Below are 8,227 nucleotides of genomic sequence, written 5' to 3'. Positions count from 1 at the left end.
AATGAGAAACCTTTTTTTAAAATTACATTTGGGGATTTTACATTACCTTCATTTCTGAATATATTCTTGCTTTCATCCCTCCACAGTCTTTCCTTGTAACAAAGATTTAAAAAAATAGTTCGGCAAAAACCAATCACACATTCAAAGCATCTGAAAGTGCATTCAACATTACATATCCATAGTCCCCCACACCTCCCCCCACACTCTCAGATGAAATTTAGTAGGGGCTTGGCATGAGTGGAAAGGGAGCCATCCTTTAATTTGTATTTGTACAGAAGGCCAAATTGGCTGTGCAGACAGCTATATAATGAGATGGCAGCCTGGAAGAATTCTGTAACTGAGATAGGAGTTGAGTTAGCCAATAAGGAAAGGATTCCTCTCTCTTGCTTACAAAAATGTTGTAGGTCATCTTGGAGGGTCATTTCAAGTATTGAGCAAATGATGGGAAAAAAAACAGCAGATGGCTCAAGAATACAAAAAGAAAATTGAGATTGAGCTGAGAAATTCAGCGATGATGTATTCTATTGTGATGTACTCTATAGATAAAGTTCTTGATTGATGTTTCACAGCAGAAAGCAAAGTTTTTTATTTGAAAATGAAAGGAGACCACTACCTTTATTTGGCCAAGGTTGCTGCTCACGATGACAAAAAAAAAAAAAAAAAAAAAGAATGTGAATCAATCCCAACAAGCCTACCAAGAAACATTTGAAATAAGCAAAATAAGAGATGGCCACTAACACAAGACTGGGCCTAGTCCTGAACTCTTGGAGGATGAGGCAAATGCAAACATGGAGAGACCCAGATTCAAATCCTCTTCCTATTTTATGGTCACTAGCTCTATGACCTGAGCAAGTTATTTTACCCCAATTGCTTCAAGAAACTCCCTGCTTAGTGGATAAATCATAGAAATGCCCCCTCACATTGGTGGAGATAATTTCTATACTAACAGTTCTCTAAGATATCAAAATCATAGATACTCAGACTATTCCCATTCTCCCCCCCCACCAAAAAAAAAAAAGGCTTTTAAGTTCCTGGAAGACAACCATGTTTCCACTTTTATATTTTTTATATTCTCAATAGCTATCACTGCTTTGTCTAGCACATCATAAATAGCACATAAATACTTACTAGGTATATCAGACCAGCATCACTGGATTTAGAACAAAATAGCATTCTGGGAAGTCACCTAAATTCAATTCTTTCATTTTATAGATGAGGAAACAATTCTCAGAGAGGTTAAGTTGAATGGGATCTGGAGTTAGAAAGATGCTCGGAGGCCATCTTTTCAAATTCCTTTACTTTATGAAACTTATTTGGAAACCAAGGCCCAGGGAAATGATGTGACTTGTGCAAGATTACAGAGGTCCAAAGCATCAGAGGTGGGATTTGAATTTAGGTTCTCTAATTCTAGAGTCAGTGTTGGTTTTGTATGTATGTTTCTTTTGTTTTGTTTTGTTTTGTTTTTCACAGTACCACTGTACTGCCCCTTTCCAAGGTAACAAAAGTAATAAGTAGCCAAGTGGAGATTGGAACCAAAATTCTCTGCCTCCAAATTCAGTGTTATTTCTTCTTCCCCTCCACGGACTCTACTCCTCGGGTTTAATCTGCCCAACAGGTGCAAGTACACCTGCCAGCATCAAGCTAATTGAATTTTAAAAGGAGCACTTTGTAAGAGGAGAAAGCTGTAGTTGAATGGAACACTGGTGAACACCACTGCATTTAACCAAGCAGAGATATGATCCTCAAATCCCGAAATGCGGGTCAAGACAATTCCCATTTCTATAGCATTTTGAGATTTGCAAATTACCTTCCTCACAGTGACCCTTCGACGTGCACCTGGCCATGGCAATTCTGTAGGGGGATGCTCTGCTCCTGGTTAGGGAGGAATTAGGTTAAGGAAAGGAGGAGGGCAGAGAAAGGGCAGGAAACATGTTGCTATGGTGATTTTGCCTTTTTAGTACCACTCCCAGAACTCATGTCTACGCACAGAAAAAAGGGTGGGTGTGAAAGAACGATTTTTCCTAGCTCCCAGGACAACTGGGCAATTCTCTGTGCGGTGAGTGATAGGGGCTCCCGGCAAACTGCGTAAGAGAGTATGGGAGGGTACTAACGTAATAGAAAACAACGTCGGAAGACATCCGAGCTCTGATCAATGCAGTGACTAATCATGACCTCAGAGAACTGATGGAGAGGAGAGAAGTATGCTTCCCTCCTCTCGGCAGAGATGTAGTGCATTATAGATATGGAATGAGTCAGGGGTGTGCTGGAAATGCTTAATAACTGGCTTTCTCATTTAACACTTTAGGGTTTCTGCTGCATTAGTAACCTTTTCCTCCATTACTTTCTTAAGTCTAGACAGACGACAAAACAGTAATTCAAACCCTGATTTGGAGAATTTGCTAATTTCCGAGGTATCAATCCTCACATTGAAAATTTGAGTGGACTCCAGCAGAGAGGCTTACATTCTCAGACATGGCCAATGTATTGACTTGTTTTTGCTTAATTGTATTTCTTTGTTACACGGGATGGCTCTGTGCAGGGGTTGGGGAAGCTGGAGATGGAAAATGACCTCCATGTTTTAAAAAAAAAAAAGGACATTAGTAAAAACAGTTTTAAAATTTAGAAAGTAGTAAGATAATTTTTTTCCTACTGTGACTGGGTGAATTTTCATAATAATAACAACTCACATTTCTAGAGCCCTTTAAAATTTACAAATAAATGCCCTATGTGGCAGGTAGGGGTATAAATATTATTCTCTATTTTAATTATTTGGATGTATGTTTATTGCTCTTTATCATCATTTGTAGGAACCCCCTGAATGAAAACTGCTTCACTGACACAGATCAGTTCCTTTGTAGAACTCATTTGTAGTTTATGGTCTTAAATAATTGCCCAAGAAATCAAGTAGTTTACCTGTGGTCATATAGCAGGGATTAGATTCTGATTTAGAGTCTATTGGAATGCCTACCAGAAGCACTGGGGATGTATTCTCTCATTGTAATATGGTGGCACCCACAGGAGTATAAGATGCTGAGAAAGGTGAGAGAAAATGTAGTATCTACCTGACTTAAAATGATTTTTATATACTGGAATAACAAATAATGTCTTCCTAGATGTATTTAAGAATAGCAATAAACACCATTTGGAAAGGAATAGAAGCAAAAGATGCCAGCTATCATTTAATTAGGATTTCTAAGTTGTTGAGTACGTCTATTACATCATTCTATACCCCTTTAGTACTCTAGCTTGAAAAGAAGTAGCTCCATGAATGGGAAATATGTCAGAAAGTAAAGGTGAAAGCTTGAAATATTCACATTTTTATTCATTTAATCCAATATTTCAATTAAGAAGCCTAAATTAGTAAAAAGCACTTGACGTTTGTATGGAGCATTCATTTACATAAAACATTTTCACATCCGTTATTTAAAAAAAAAAGTTTTATTGACATCTTTTGTCTTTATATTACAATCCTTTCCCATCTTGCCTCTAAAATGAGCCTTTCTTTGTGTCCAAAAGAAACAATTAAGCATGAATGTCTGATAGTGACTGAACCTGACAATGTATACAACATTCTGTCCTATTCAGCCCTTACCTCTCAGCTGTGAGAAAAAAGATATTTTAGCATTATCTATTATCTAGGTTTTTAAATTACTCAGAATCCCAGACCCCACTCTTGTGGACATTGGTGGACAGTGACAAGGACAGAGTCAGTATAACCCTTTGATTATTTCCATCTAAGTTGGCCCTTCCTGTTAGTTTGGACAACTCTTCCTTGAGAGAGAGTTTGGAAGACTAAGGAATGCCACTTTGGGGAGCTGACTCACTTAACAGTGACAAGAAGGAGGTAAAGGTCTTCATTCATCCCCAAAGAAGAGACACAGTTGCTGAGATTCCCAAGGAAAAAATATCATGGTCCATTGGAACACAATTTGGTATCTTCCACCACAGGGAACAAGGAGTACAAGCATTTATTAAGCACCAAATATGTGCTAGGCACCATACTAAGTGATTTACAAATATTATCCCAAATAATAGTAAAGCAGCTAGGATGTGCAGTGAATAGAGCGCCATGCTTGGAATCAGAAAGACTCATCTTAAGTTGTGTGACTCTAAGCAAGTCACTTAATCCAGTTTGCTTCAGTTTCCTCATCTGAAAAATGAATTGGAGAAGGAAATGGCAAACCATTCCAATATCTCTTCCAAGAAAATCCCAAATGAAGTCACAAAAGAGTTGGACACGACTGAAATGACTGAATAATAACAATACAACACTAGGCAACTTACAAATATTATCTCATTTAATAATACTAGCAAACTTACTATATATCAGGCACTGTGCTTTACAATTATTATTTTATTTGATCATCATCTTTGCTATAACCTTGATATTCCTGATACTGCTTGTGTTCGTGGTCACTTTTTTTTAAATAACAATAGATTTTTATTTTTCAAAACACATGCAAAGATAATTTTCAACAGTCACCCTTCCAAAACCTTGTGTTCCAAATTTTTCTCCCTCTCTCTACCTTCCTCTTCCTCTAGATAGCAAGTAATTTAATATAGGTTAAACATGTGCAATTCTTCTAAAAATTTCTACATTTATTATGCTGCATAAGAAAAATAAGATCAAAAGGGGAAAAATAAGAAAGGAAAAAAACAAGCAAGCAAACAATGACAATTAAAAAAGATGAAAATACTATGTTGTGATCTAAACTCAGTTCCCATAGATAGTCCTCTTTTTGGATACAGATGGCTCTCCCCATCATAAATCTATTAGAACTGTCCCGAATCACCTCATTGTTAAAAAGAGCCATGTCTTATCAGAATCGATCATCACATAATCTTGTTGCTGTTTACAATGTTCTCTTGGTTCTACTCATTTCACATAGCATCAGTTCATGTAACTCTCTCTAGGACTCTCTGAAATCAAACTGCTCATTGTTTATTATAGAACAATAATATTCCATTACATTCATTCCTCAACAGAGGGGCATCTACTCAGTTTCCATGGTCACTTCTTTACATCAAGAGATTCCCTGTGAACTTCAAAGACCAGACATCATCCCCTACATATTCCAGATCACTTAGATTTAGTTCTTGGTCTCTCTGAAAAAAGGGAGGTGAGCTTGAGTTCTCTGGTCTCCATTCTTCAATACCTGCTTACTAATCTCTAGGGATTTGTTCCATTGTTTTGTTCTTGGGAGTCCTTCTGTGGCTACTAGCAATGTCAGACCCCTTGCATTCCAGGGTCAGAGCTGCCCATTGACAACCCTAAAATTATTTAATCAGTTGAATGTTATCCTGACCTTTAGAACCCTACAACCAAGAATTGGGTTGGTGAGAACAATCTTTTAAGTTCCCCTACACTTTGGTAATTTAGGTTAGTTTTATTTTAAAAGCTATTGAAACTGGGTCAGCTAAGTGGACATTGAAGAGAGTACTGGACCTGAAGTCAGGAGGACTGAGTTCAAATCTGATCCCAGATACTTGACATGTACTAGCTGTGTGACCCTAGATAAGTAACTTAACCCTGATTGCCTTGCCAAAAAAAAAAGTTGTTGAAATTATTCTCAAGATTTAATTGACAGGGCAGCTAGGTGGTGCAGTGGATAGAGCACCAGCCCTGAAGTCAGGAGGACCTGAGTTCCAATGTGATCTCAGGCACTTAACACTTCCTAGTTGTGTGACCCTGGGCAAGTCACTTACCCCAGGGTGGGGTAGGGTGGGGGACTTTGATTTAATTGACTCAGGAGACTAAGATGCAGGCTATTGTCATGTTTTGCTAGTTTCCTGAGTATAAAATAACTAGGACATGAGGGGCTGCTTTCTTTCCCTCTGGCTTATGACCACAGACCAGCAGCTTAAACCACACCAGGAAGCTGTTCTCAAGAGAATCAGTGGTTTATCCTGGATGAACATCCTTTCCCTCCTCTGAATTTCCTTCCATGGGTTAAGAAAACCTTTTCTCTTCTGTGTATTAAAAAAAAGATGATACTATGATAATTTAAATTAAAAAAAATTTTAAAACATTAAAAAACTATTTTGTAACAAGTAAACATATTCGGTGAAAATAACTTTACCTATTGCCCATGTCTAAAAACGTATCACTTAGTTTGTCCTTTGAATTCTTCACTTTTCCGACAAGTGGTGATGAACATATTTTATTTAAATCCTCTGAAATGGCAATTGGTCATTTATTTCATTATCAGAGTTACATCTTTCTAAGTGGTTTTCCTTTATAATTTTATTATTGTTGCATAAATAATTTGCATTTTCCAGCTTAATCCACTCTGTATCAGGTCATACAAGTCTTCCCAGGTTTATCTGAGTCACTTCTTTCATCATTTCTTATGGTGCAATGATCTTCGTTATTTGGAATATCATGGAATATATGGTAATAATTTCAAATTATGCCATAATTTGTCTAGCCCTTCTTTAATAGATGAATACCCATTTTATTTCTAGTTCTTTGTTACTACAAAAAGTGCTACTAGGAATATCTTTTCATATCCCTGATAGTGGAATTTCAAAGTAAAAAGTGCATGGATATTTTCTTCACTTTTCTTGCCAATTACCAAATCAATATCCAGAACACATGGGACAATCCACAGTTCCACCAACAGTGTATTAGTTTTTCACATACTTGTTTTACTTAGTCTTCATAATAGTTTTTTGAGGTAGGCAGTGAAAATATTATTATTCCCATTTTAAATACGGGAAAAGTGAAGCTTCAGACAAGTGAAATGATCAGGATTTTCTGGTTAATATGCAGGAAAAACAAAATTATAGACCATATCTTTTGACTCAAAATTCAGTGTTCTGCCACTTAAATTTCTTACCTACTTGAGATACAATAAAACTTTTCTTTTCGTAAAGAATGTGTGTATATATATTATATCAATCAACTGATTAAGAAAAATTGATTAAATGCTTACTATGTGCCAGGCACCATCCTAAGACTTGGAGACACAAAAGCAAAAATAAAACCAGTTCCTGGCTCCAAGGAGTTTACATTCTAACAGGGAAGATTATATTGCATATGTGGGCATATACAAGTTATAAACAAAGTAGATTCATAAAGGAAAAGAGAACTTAGAAAGGCCTTCAGTGAGAAATGAACTAATTCTTCAGGGGAGCTAAGGATTCCAGAGGGTAGAAGGGAGAGGAATGGGTATTCCAGCCAAGGGGGATCAGCAGAACAAACCCACAAAAATGAAACATGTTTGTGTGAGAAGAAGAAAGTAGGCCAGTATGTCTAGGCTGCAGAATATGTCAAGGACAGAAATATGTAAGACAACTGGAAAAGTAGGAAAGGGTCAGGGTGTGAAGAACTTTCAACACCGAACAGGGGAGTTTATATTTGATCCTAGCTATAGCAGAGAGCCAGTGAGAGGAGCTTATTGAGTAGGAGGGTAGCATGGTCAGTCCTGGTATTTAGAAAATCCACTTAGAAAATTATGTGGAGGATGGATTGGCTTCAGGAGAAACTTGAGGCAGGATGACCACTTAGGAAATAGTCTCCTGCAGTAGTCCAGGTAAGAGGTGATGAATGCCTGAACTAGGGTGGTGGCTCTGTGAGCAATCATTCATTCATTTATTCAACAAACATTTATTAAATAACTACTCTGTGCCAACCCCTCGTGTCAGGGCTGGAGGAGATACAAAGCTTAAATGAGACATAGTCCCTGACCCTGGAACTGCCAGTTTGGACTTAACACGCATGTAACCCCAGTCCCAAAGTCCATTGGTAAGGGACTTTCTCCTCACTGGTGAGGAACAAAGGCTTTTTGCCTCTCTGAAAGGTGGGCAGAAATGGCTATCTTCCTTCACTCTTTCTTGAACTTGAGAATATCTTCAGGGGCTACAGTTGCTTTCCAGTTATCCAGAGAGAGGTAGAAGATGTAAATCCCATTTTAGGCTGCTGAGAATAAGACTCTAGGAAGAAGATGGTATAAAAGGAGCTGGTAGTCTCCATCATGTCCCTTTCCCCACTTTGTTATACTAGACACTGCAAGAACTTCTTTTTGGGTGAGATCTCTCTCTCTGTCTCTCTTTCTCTCTCTCTATCTCTCTCTCTGTCTCTGTCTCTCTCTCTTTTTATCTCTCTCTTCTTTCTCTCGTCTCTCTTTTTCTCTTCTCTCTCTCTCTTCTATCTTTATATGTGCTTATCTCCATTTCTCTTTCTTTCTTTCTCCCTCTCTCTCTCTCTCAGCTCCCTTTCTCTGTC

This window comes from Antechinus flavipes, chromosome 2, assembly GCF_016432865.1.
Source record: "Antechinus flavipes isolate AdamAnt ecotype Samford, QLD, Australia chromosome 2, AdamAnt_v2, whole genome shotgun sequence".
NCBI classification, from domain to species: domain Eukaryota; kingdom Metazoa; phylum Chordata; class Mammalia; order Dasyuromorphia; family Dasyuridae; genus Antechinus; species Antechinus flavipes.
Note: the sequence above shows the minus strand (reverse complement) of the source record.